At 32.8% G+C, this 8,416-nt stretch overlaps 1 long non-coding RNA gene across 1 annotated transcript; it reads left to right on the forward strand.

The window, feature by feature from the left end:
* The first annotated feature begins 5,870 nt into the window (after window positions 1-5,870).
* Window positions 5,871-8,127, forward strand: LOC103890394 (uncharacterized). The gene is made up of 2 exons (XR_654732.3): window positions 5,871-6,014; window positions 7,380-8,127. It is a non-coding gene; the product is annotated as an uncharacterized LOC103890394 (long non-coding RNA).
* The last annotated feature ends 289 nt before the right edge of the window (window positions 8,128-8,416 follow it).

Below are 8,416 nucleotides of genomic sequence, written 5' to 3' on the forward strand. Positions count from 1 at the left end.
CTGGATTTGAGTGAGTTTCTTCTCTCAATTCCACATCTCCTAAAAGGTTTAAAGTGAATCCCTGAAAAAATGTTTGATTCATTAGAAAAAGGAAATCATAAAAGGAGACTAGGTCAATTGCAGTACTTGGAGCATCCTCCTCTAGAGCTTTATCTTGCCCGTTTTCTCTGGCTTCACAGTGGTAGGAAGGACTGAGACCCAGCTTTAAGTCACTTGCCAACCGGTATTACCAGACACAGTAGCTGATGCCCTTAGCTTAAAAGACAAAAATAATTAATGCCTAACATATGGTTACCTCAAAATAAAGACACACATATATATATGTGTGTGTGTTAGTACTATTAAGTTCTTGTTCATGTTTCAATATCTTCCCTTATCTCCATATGAATATTCATTGGGTATATTTTAAATCTCTGGAATGTCTCTTCTATACCCATTTAATATAAGCTGTCAAGTGTATATATATATATACACATATATATGGCAGAATCAAATAATACAGGGATAGCAAAAATAATGAGATAGATATAGGTGAAGAACAATTAATTTAAGGCCAACACCCATCAGGCACCTTGAAAGCATTAACAATATCATAAATAAAAGGGATGGATGTAAGACATATGGAGAAAAAAACACAAGTGCAAACATCTGGATTATAGAAGGTTCTCATCCGTATAGAAAACAAAGTGGAAAAAAAAAGGAAAACAATGAGAGAGAAAGAAAGGGGAGAAGATGTTTTAATGTTAATGGAGAGTGATGTCAACAAGATGATGGACTACGACTTCCCAGTGCTCTTTGCCTCAGAGAAATATTAATCTGAACAGCTATTCATGCAGGAAAATACATTCACAAGAGCTAAAAAATCCAGTTAAGATATTAGCGTACCTAGCTATATCACAGAAATAAGAAAAGATGTGTCAAAGAGGGGAGGAAATACACTCTTGCGTTGCCTTATCAATGCCCTTTAAGCTACGAAGAGAAAACAAAGCTGGAGGCATCACACTTCCTGATTTCAAATTATATTACAAAGTGATAGTAAATAAAACAGTGTTGTATTTATATAAAAATGGACATATAGACCAATGGAAAAAATTAGAGAAACAAGAAATAAACCCAATCATATGCAGTCAACATATCTTCAATAAGAATACATAATGGGGAAAAATAGTCTCTTCAATAAATGTTGGGAAATCTGAACAAACACATGAAAAGAATGAAATTGGATCTTTACCTTAAACCATACAGAAAAAAAACCTCAAATGCATTGAAGGCTTAAAGGTAAGATCTATAACCATAACATTTTTGAGAGGAAAAATCTTCTACATTGGTCTTGGCAATAAGTTTTAGAACATATTGCCACCAGCACAGGCAACAAAAGCAAAAATAATCAAGTGGGACTACATCGAGGCAAACATTTTCTGCACAGCCTAGGAAACAATTAACAAAATGAAAAGGTATCATATGAAATGGAAGAAAGTATTTGCAAACTACATGTATAATAAAAGGTTTATATCCAAAATATATAAGAAACTGCTGCAATTCTATAATAAACTAATACATAGCCCAATTTAAAAATAGGCAGAAAATATGAATAGACATTTTTCCAAAGAATACCCACAGTGATTAATAAGTATATGAAAAAGTATGCAAAATCCATAATCAACAGAGAAATGCAAATCAAAACCATTGAGATATAACCTAACAGCTATTAGGATGCCTATTATTAAAAACTCAAAAGATTACAAAAATATTGCCCAGGATGTGAAGAAAAGCGAACTCACATACAGTATTGGTGAGAATCTAAATTGATACAAACATTATTAAAAGAAATATGGAAGTTTCTAATGAAATAAAAATAGATCTACCCTGTTATCCAGCAATCCCATAATATTCACTTCTTTAAAAAGGAGATTCTGGTATTTGTGACAACACAGAGGAACCTGGAGAACATTATACTCAGTGAATAGGCCAGATACCCAAAGACAAATACTGCATGTTCTCACTTATATATGAAATCTAAAAGAGTCAAGCTCATACAAACAAAGTGTGCAATAGTGATTAGCAGATGGAATAAATGGGAAAATATTGTTCAGTGGGTACAGACTTTCAGTTATAAAATCAAGCATTTCTGGAGATCTAACATACACAATGCTGACTTAGTTAATGTATACTTGAAACTTGCTAACAGAGTAAATCTCAAGTGTTCTTATGATAAAACAAAGGATAACTATGTGAGGTGTTTGTATATTAATTAGCTTAATGGTAATATTCATTTCACAACATCGTGCTGGACACTTTACATCTATGGAAGTTTTGTTACTCCTTCCTCAATAAATGTGGAAAAAAATGACATAGTAGTGGATGAATGAATTTCTGGACCAGTGGAACACAACAAATATCTTAGGGACAGATGTAAGTACATAAAGATACTTGGTATATGATAAAGAGCCCCAGAAATCAATGAGAAGAAGACATAATGTTTATAGATGGTGATGGAAGGAGGGACTTATTATGTAGGTGAAATAAACCTAGTTTGATCCTTATCTACCATCACACATTGAAGGGAGATAATATAACATGAATTGAAGATATAATTCAAATACTTGATATGTAAAAGTCTAACTGTATAACAATAAAACTAACAGTAGCAATGTTAAAATTATCTTTGTGACATAGGCAATTAGGGATGATAAGGATTTCTTTGAACATCAAAGGAAAAAATGTTGATTAATTTGATTATATTAAAATTAAATATTTATTTTCAATTAAGAATGATATTTTAAAAAGCTAATAGATAATTGATATTTCTGTGGACAATACATGAAATATCTAAAATTGGCAAGTAATTATTAAATTAAAACTATGATAATTCCTCTGTAGGTACATATTAAACATGTAAAAACTCATTGGGAATTTGCTGTAGGAAATAAAAAAATGTGAAGACAAAGAGATGTAATAAAAACAATAATATCTCAAATTTACATGAGTAATTAGTTGCCAGGAGCTATTCAATTGTGCCTGACCTTCATTCTCTTCAACTTATTCATCCAGTGAACTTTTTTATATGTATCTATTAATGTCTTGCAGAATACTTTGTGCTAGTCATTCTCAATAAAGTCAAGAATAAGAAAATGATGCCTGTTCTCATCACTATTATTTAAATTTTTCATTGAAGCTAGTAAATGCAGGAAGTAAAAAACAGAAATAATAATTGCTTCCTTGAACACCTCAAAAAATCCAATTAAAGCTAGAAAGTTATAGAAGCGAGGAAGTTGGCCAGGTATACAGATTTTAAATAGCTTTCTTTCTTATAATGGCAAGAGGAAGTTAAAAATATAATGGTGGAAGTACATTAGTTACAGTATGAAAACTTTAACAAAATTATATAATATAAACCAAAGGATTCAGAGAAAATTATAGAAATCTATATAAAAATAAACACAGACAATATAAATTTGCTGAAGTATATTAATTTTTTTTGAGTAAGTAAAAGGTGATAATATGCTATAAGGCAAAAATCAGTGTTTTATAGTTTTAAGTCTAGTGTAAAAAGAAAAAAATTAAATAATTTATTTGGAAATTGATATCGTGTCTGAAAAACATGAAAACAGAAATTGGTGACCATTACTAAGCAAATGTGGCAGAATAATGAATTATTTGTGATAACATAACACAAGTTATAAAAGGAAAAATATAATACTATCTTAGTGTAGAAAGATTGATGAAATATGTTCATAAATAAATAAAATAAATTAATAAACGATCAATAGAGTCTCATTAAATCTAACTTGAAAAGTACTAATAGTTTTTTGCCTGAGTCGACTCGGCTCATACTGTGTGGGGTGCCTGCCTGACCAAGCTAGCTCAACTCTTCTTGCATATATGATAATAGCAAAGTGAGAGGGAGTTAATTACCTCTGGGATGACTTTGTCCAATAAGGGTGGGACGCAGGAGTAAGTGGATAAAATGGCTTTTTTCTTTTTGAGATAGGATTCTGAGATATAGTCTATACAGTAGGATTAAGGCTCAGGTGCCCACTGTGATAATCAACTTAATCACGTGCCCTTAGGTTGGCTGCTGCTTCTTAACCACGTGACTCTTTTTTATTCCTTGTTCTTCTATGTGACCATTTCCCAGAATAACTCCTTAGGTCTTATATATGCAAGTGCTGATTTTAAGAAACTGAAGCTACAGGAAGAGATGAGAGTTTCTAAAGAAAAACACACTTGCTTGAGATGCCCCTTTACTCTTCTACCTAAAACATGGATGTGATGCTTTCAGGGCAAGCAGCTGTCTTTAAAATATGGGATGTTTTAAACAAAGAGTTTTATTCTAAGACTGGGGAAATACAAAGATGAGAAGAACCTGGCTTTATGGTGATTTCTTAAGTGCTGCTTTTTTAAGCCCCTGATGTAGGTTTTGCTATTATTTATCGCTAGAAATGTTTCCAACTAATAGGATACTACTCTGTAGCCTCAGTTAATCCTAATTTGGAAATGAGAGTAGGACGTACACATCAAATAATGACCAAGAGACTTTTATCAGCCTGACTGCTTCTGACTGGTGGGATATAGGACTTTTTAATTTTTTTTGCTATAATTTTCTAGATTTAAAAAATTTAATGTATCTGAAATTTTAAATTAAAAAGTATAAAAGTCGACAGAAATCTGAACTAAAATTTAACCCTCAAAGGAATAAATTAAGGAGCCAATTTGTGTGTAACAAAGAACCTAAAAGCAGAAAGTATAATTGGAGATGCAGTTTTACCACCCTCTCCTCACCTCCCACCGCTCTCTACAGGCCCCAACTGTCCTGTTCTAACAATAATTTGAGCACCCATATCTTGTGAAAGGCTTCCTAGTCAGCAGAGCTGTAAAAAGCAGAATCAAGAGAGGTTTTCTGGACCAGAGGAACACCTTAATTAACCTATCATACTCTGATCTTTTTTTTTTAAAAAAAGAAATTATAATGTGAATTTAATCCCTAAATAAATTACCTTATACTTCATTTAGTTGCCTAAATCAATACAAATCCGGTCCTTTTTTGTCAACGTGAAGAATCAAGAACCCTTCCTATCACTTATTCTCATGAACTAAGCACTTTATTCTCTAGAAAATTTTAGAATAATTTGTACCTTTCCATTTTCCCTAACCACAAAAACTGAAAGGAATAAAACATAAAACAGAATGTGTTTAACATTATTTTATTTTAAGAAAAGAGATTTTTGGAAATCCACCCTAATATACAGAAATTTTCTACTAATCCTCTAAAACTTCAGTTTTGAGAAGTATACAGTTTGAATTCTAAAACGCAACGTCTATTACTACAACCAGTCACCTGCTTAATTGTCATATGATGAAGATTGTTAATGTTTCACTGATTGAGTAAAAAAATTGCCCCCAAATCTATTTTATCCATAGCATTATTTAATATACTGTCACTTTAGAAGCATATTTGTACATAATAATTTCTCTATTTGCCAAAACTCTTTCAGTCATCAGTGACAAAAATAACACAAAGAAACTTGACTAACAAAGCTTGGAAATTTGTCTATTCCCTAGAAATGACTTCAAGCACAAAAGAATCTAATGGCTCAAATGGTCATTTCAGAGCCCTATATCAATCTGTAATTCCCTCTGAAAATTGGTTTTATTTTGCAACTATCATTCTTCCTTGCTACCATGCTATATAGCCACCTAGTAGTTCAAGGGCCTTTTATTGTGTGTTACATAGCAAGTTACTGTGCCTTTTTCACAGGCTCTACCTAACATGTTTCAGGGAATAATCTTATTGGCCCCTCTTGTGGATGCAGAATTCTAATAGGCTCCCTCTGAGTTCTAAGCCCACCTTTTTGTTGTGAGATGAGGCATTGTTATTGGTGATTCCATCTATATTGAGTTATGAAGAGACTACTTAAACAAACAAAACCAGATCACTACCTGTAACAGCACCAAACAAACAAAACCAAGAACTAGGAAAATGAAGAAAAAATATCTGACTGAGTGAAAATTATGTTGGTTAACTCTTATAATGATTGTCATATATAGCAATACAATAACTAGTAGTAACTAGATTTCAATTGTAAGGTATTTGTGATATTGCTATGATGAAGTCAACTAAGTTTGCCATTGTATGTCAAAAAAAATAAAATAACAAAAAGTTTGCTAAGAAAACTAAGTGATAAAACCCCCCTCTCCCAATACAAGGCAATACTCTTAGGCAGAGTGGACAAACAGAAAGAATGATGTCATGACAGTTATTTATACCTAGGTTGAAATATTGACTTAGTCACTTACTATCTTGATGGATTTGAACAAGTTCTAATTCTCCAGAAGATGTTTTGTAACTTGTAACTGGAAACATATAGTAGCTTTTTAAAGCAGCAGTCCTCAACATTTTTGGCACCAGGGACTGGTTTCATGGAAGACAGTTTTCCACAGATGGGCAGAGGGGATGTTTAAGGGATGATTCAAGTGCGTTACATTTATTGTGCACTTTATAACTATTATTATTACATTGCAATACATAATGAAATAATTATACAATGCACCATATGTAGAATCAGTAGGAGCCCTGATCTTGTTTTCCAGCAACTAGAGGGTCCCATCTGGGGATGATGGGAGACAGTGACGTATTATCAGGAATTAGATTATCATAAGGAGCATACAATCTAGATCCTTCACATGTGCAGTTCACAGTAAGGTTTGAGCTACCATGAAAATCTAATGCTGCCACTGATCCGACAGGAGATGGAGCTCAGGTGGTAATGCAAGCAATGGGGAGTGGCTGTAAATATAGATAAAACTTTGCTCACTCACCTGACATTCACCTCCTGGTGTGCAGACTGGTTCCTAACTGGCTGTAGACTGGTTCCAATCTACGGCCTGGGGGTTACGACCCCTGTTTTAAAGTGCTGTGTATTGGAAATGTTTATGTAACCTTTGCAGGCCATTAGAAGATACTTCATGAACAAGCCATGAAATATGACGTTCTCTACTACTTTTCAGTTGTAGAGAATAAGGATTTATGTCAAAGGTGTCCAATCTTTTGGCTTCCCTTGGCCACATTGGAACAAGAAGAATTATCTTGGGCCACACATAGAATGCACTAACACTAACAAAAGCTGATGAGTTAAAAAAAAATTCACACACACATAAATCTCATAATGTTTTAAGAAAGTTCACAGATTTCTGTTGGGCCACATTCAAAGCTGTCCTGGGTCACATGCAGCACATGAGCTGCAGGTTGAACAAGCTTGATTTACATTCTTATAATATGTAATGTTATTTTATTAAATTATTTTAATTGGCAAAGTTATATCACAAGGTATTAACCAATGAATTTTGTGTATTTTATTTCCATCTAACTTTCTTTCTAGTACCTGAAGCAATACAGAAGGAGTACTTAATGTTCAAATAAAGTCATTGACCAAAGTATGGGACAGAATATATAAATGCATATTTTTAAAGCAAATATTTCATCTCCTAAAGACAAGATAAGACATGGAATGAGAAGGAGAAAGAAATTAATCCCACCATCCAACAGTGAAAGAAAAAACACAGAACATGAGGAGGACCAGAAAGCAATGTGAAAAAGATTTGAAAGGAGTCACTGCTGAGCTATTTTAGATTCTACACCCTCTATCCAGCCATGAACCTATCAGCGATCATGCCTAACTATTGCATACCCCATTAGACAACCTAATGTGAATGTAGGAAGCCTATTCATCTAAAGGACATGGAACCAAGTAGATGTAACTGATACTTCACTATTGACCTATAGCCTGTTAAGATCTACCATGAGTCATATACATTTGACACTGTTGTTTTCATTTCATAATACATATCTTCACTAATTCTGTCTGTTTATCACTTTGTCAAAGGGCTAAAACTATAGTAATGAGTACATTCTTAATGAGCTTTTCTTTAACTACCACAATTTGTATTTAAATTTTGTCTCATCTTATGTTCTAAAATTGTCACAGCAAAGTGATCAAGGAAGCTAGAGATTTTACTATATTTTCTTCTCAGTAAGATTGCTGTATCTCTTCTATATAAAGTAAATAAATCCTTGATGCAAGAATGAAGTAATGGTTCAGTAAACAAATTAAATATGATACGACTTTATTTGTTGGTTCTTTACATATTTATATTTTACTTCACTGGTCTACAAATTACCTATACTAAAACTTCATACTTGTTTATTATTTGGGAGTATTTAGCAAAAGAATTATCCTACCTGAATGTGGCACAGAAATCCACAAAACACTCCTGGGGTGTAAATTCTAATTCAATAATCCACAATACCTTGAATGCGGCAAGTCTTAGATATGTCCTTCGGCATATTAACAAATATTATATATAATAGGCTAATATTAAATTCACATAGTTTTTATGCCACAAGTGCTATAAGAAT

The sequence above is a fragment of the Pongo abelii genome, chromosome 3 (genome assembly GCF_028885655.2).
Source record: "Pongo abelii isolate AG06213 chromosome 3, NHGRI_mPonAbe1-v2.0_pri, whole genome shotgun sequence".
Taxonomy (NCBI): domain Eukaryota; kingdom Metazoa; phylum Chordata; class Mammalia; order Primates; family Hominidae; genus Pongo; species Pongo abelii.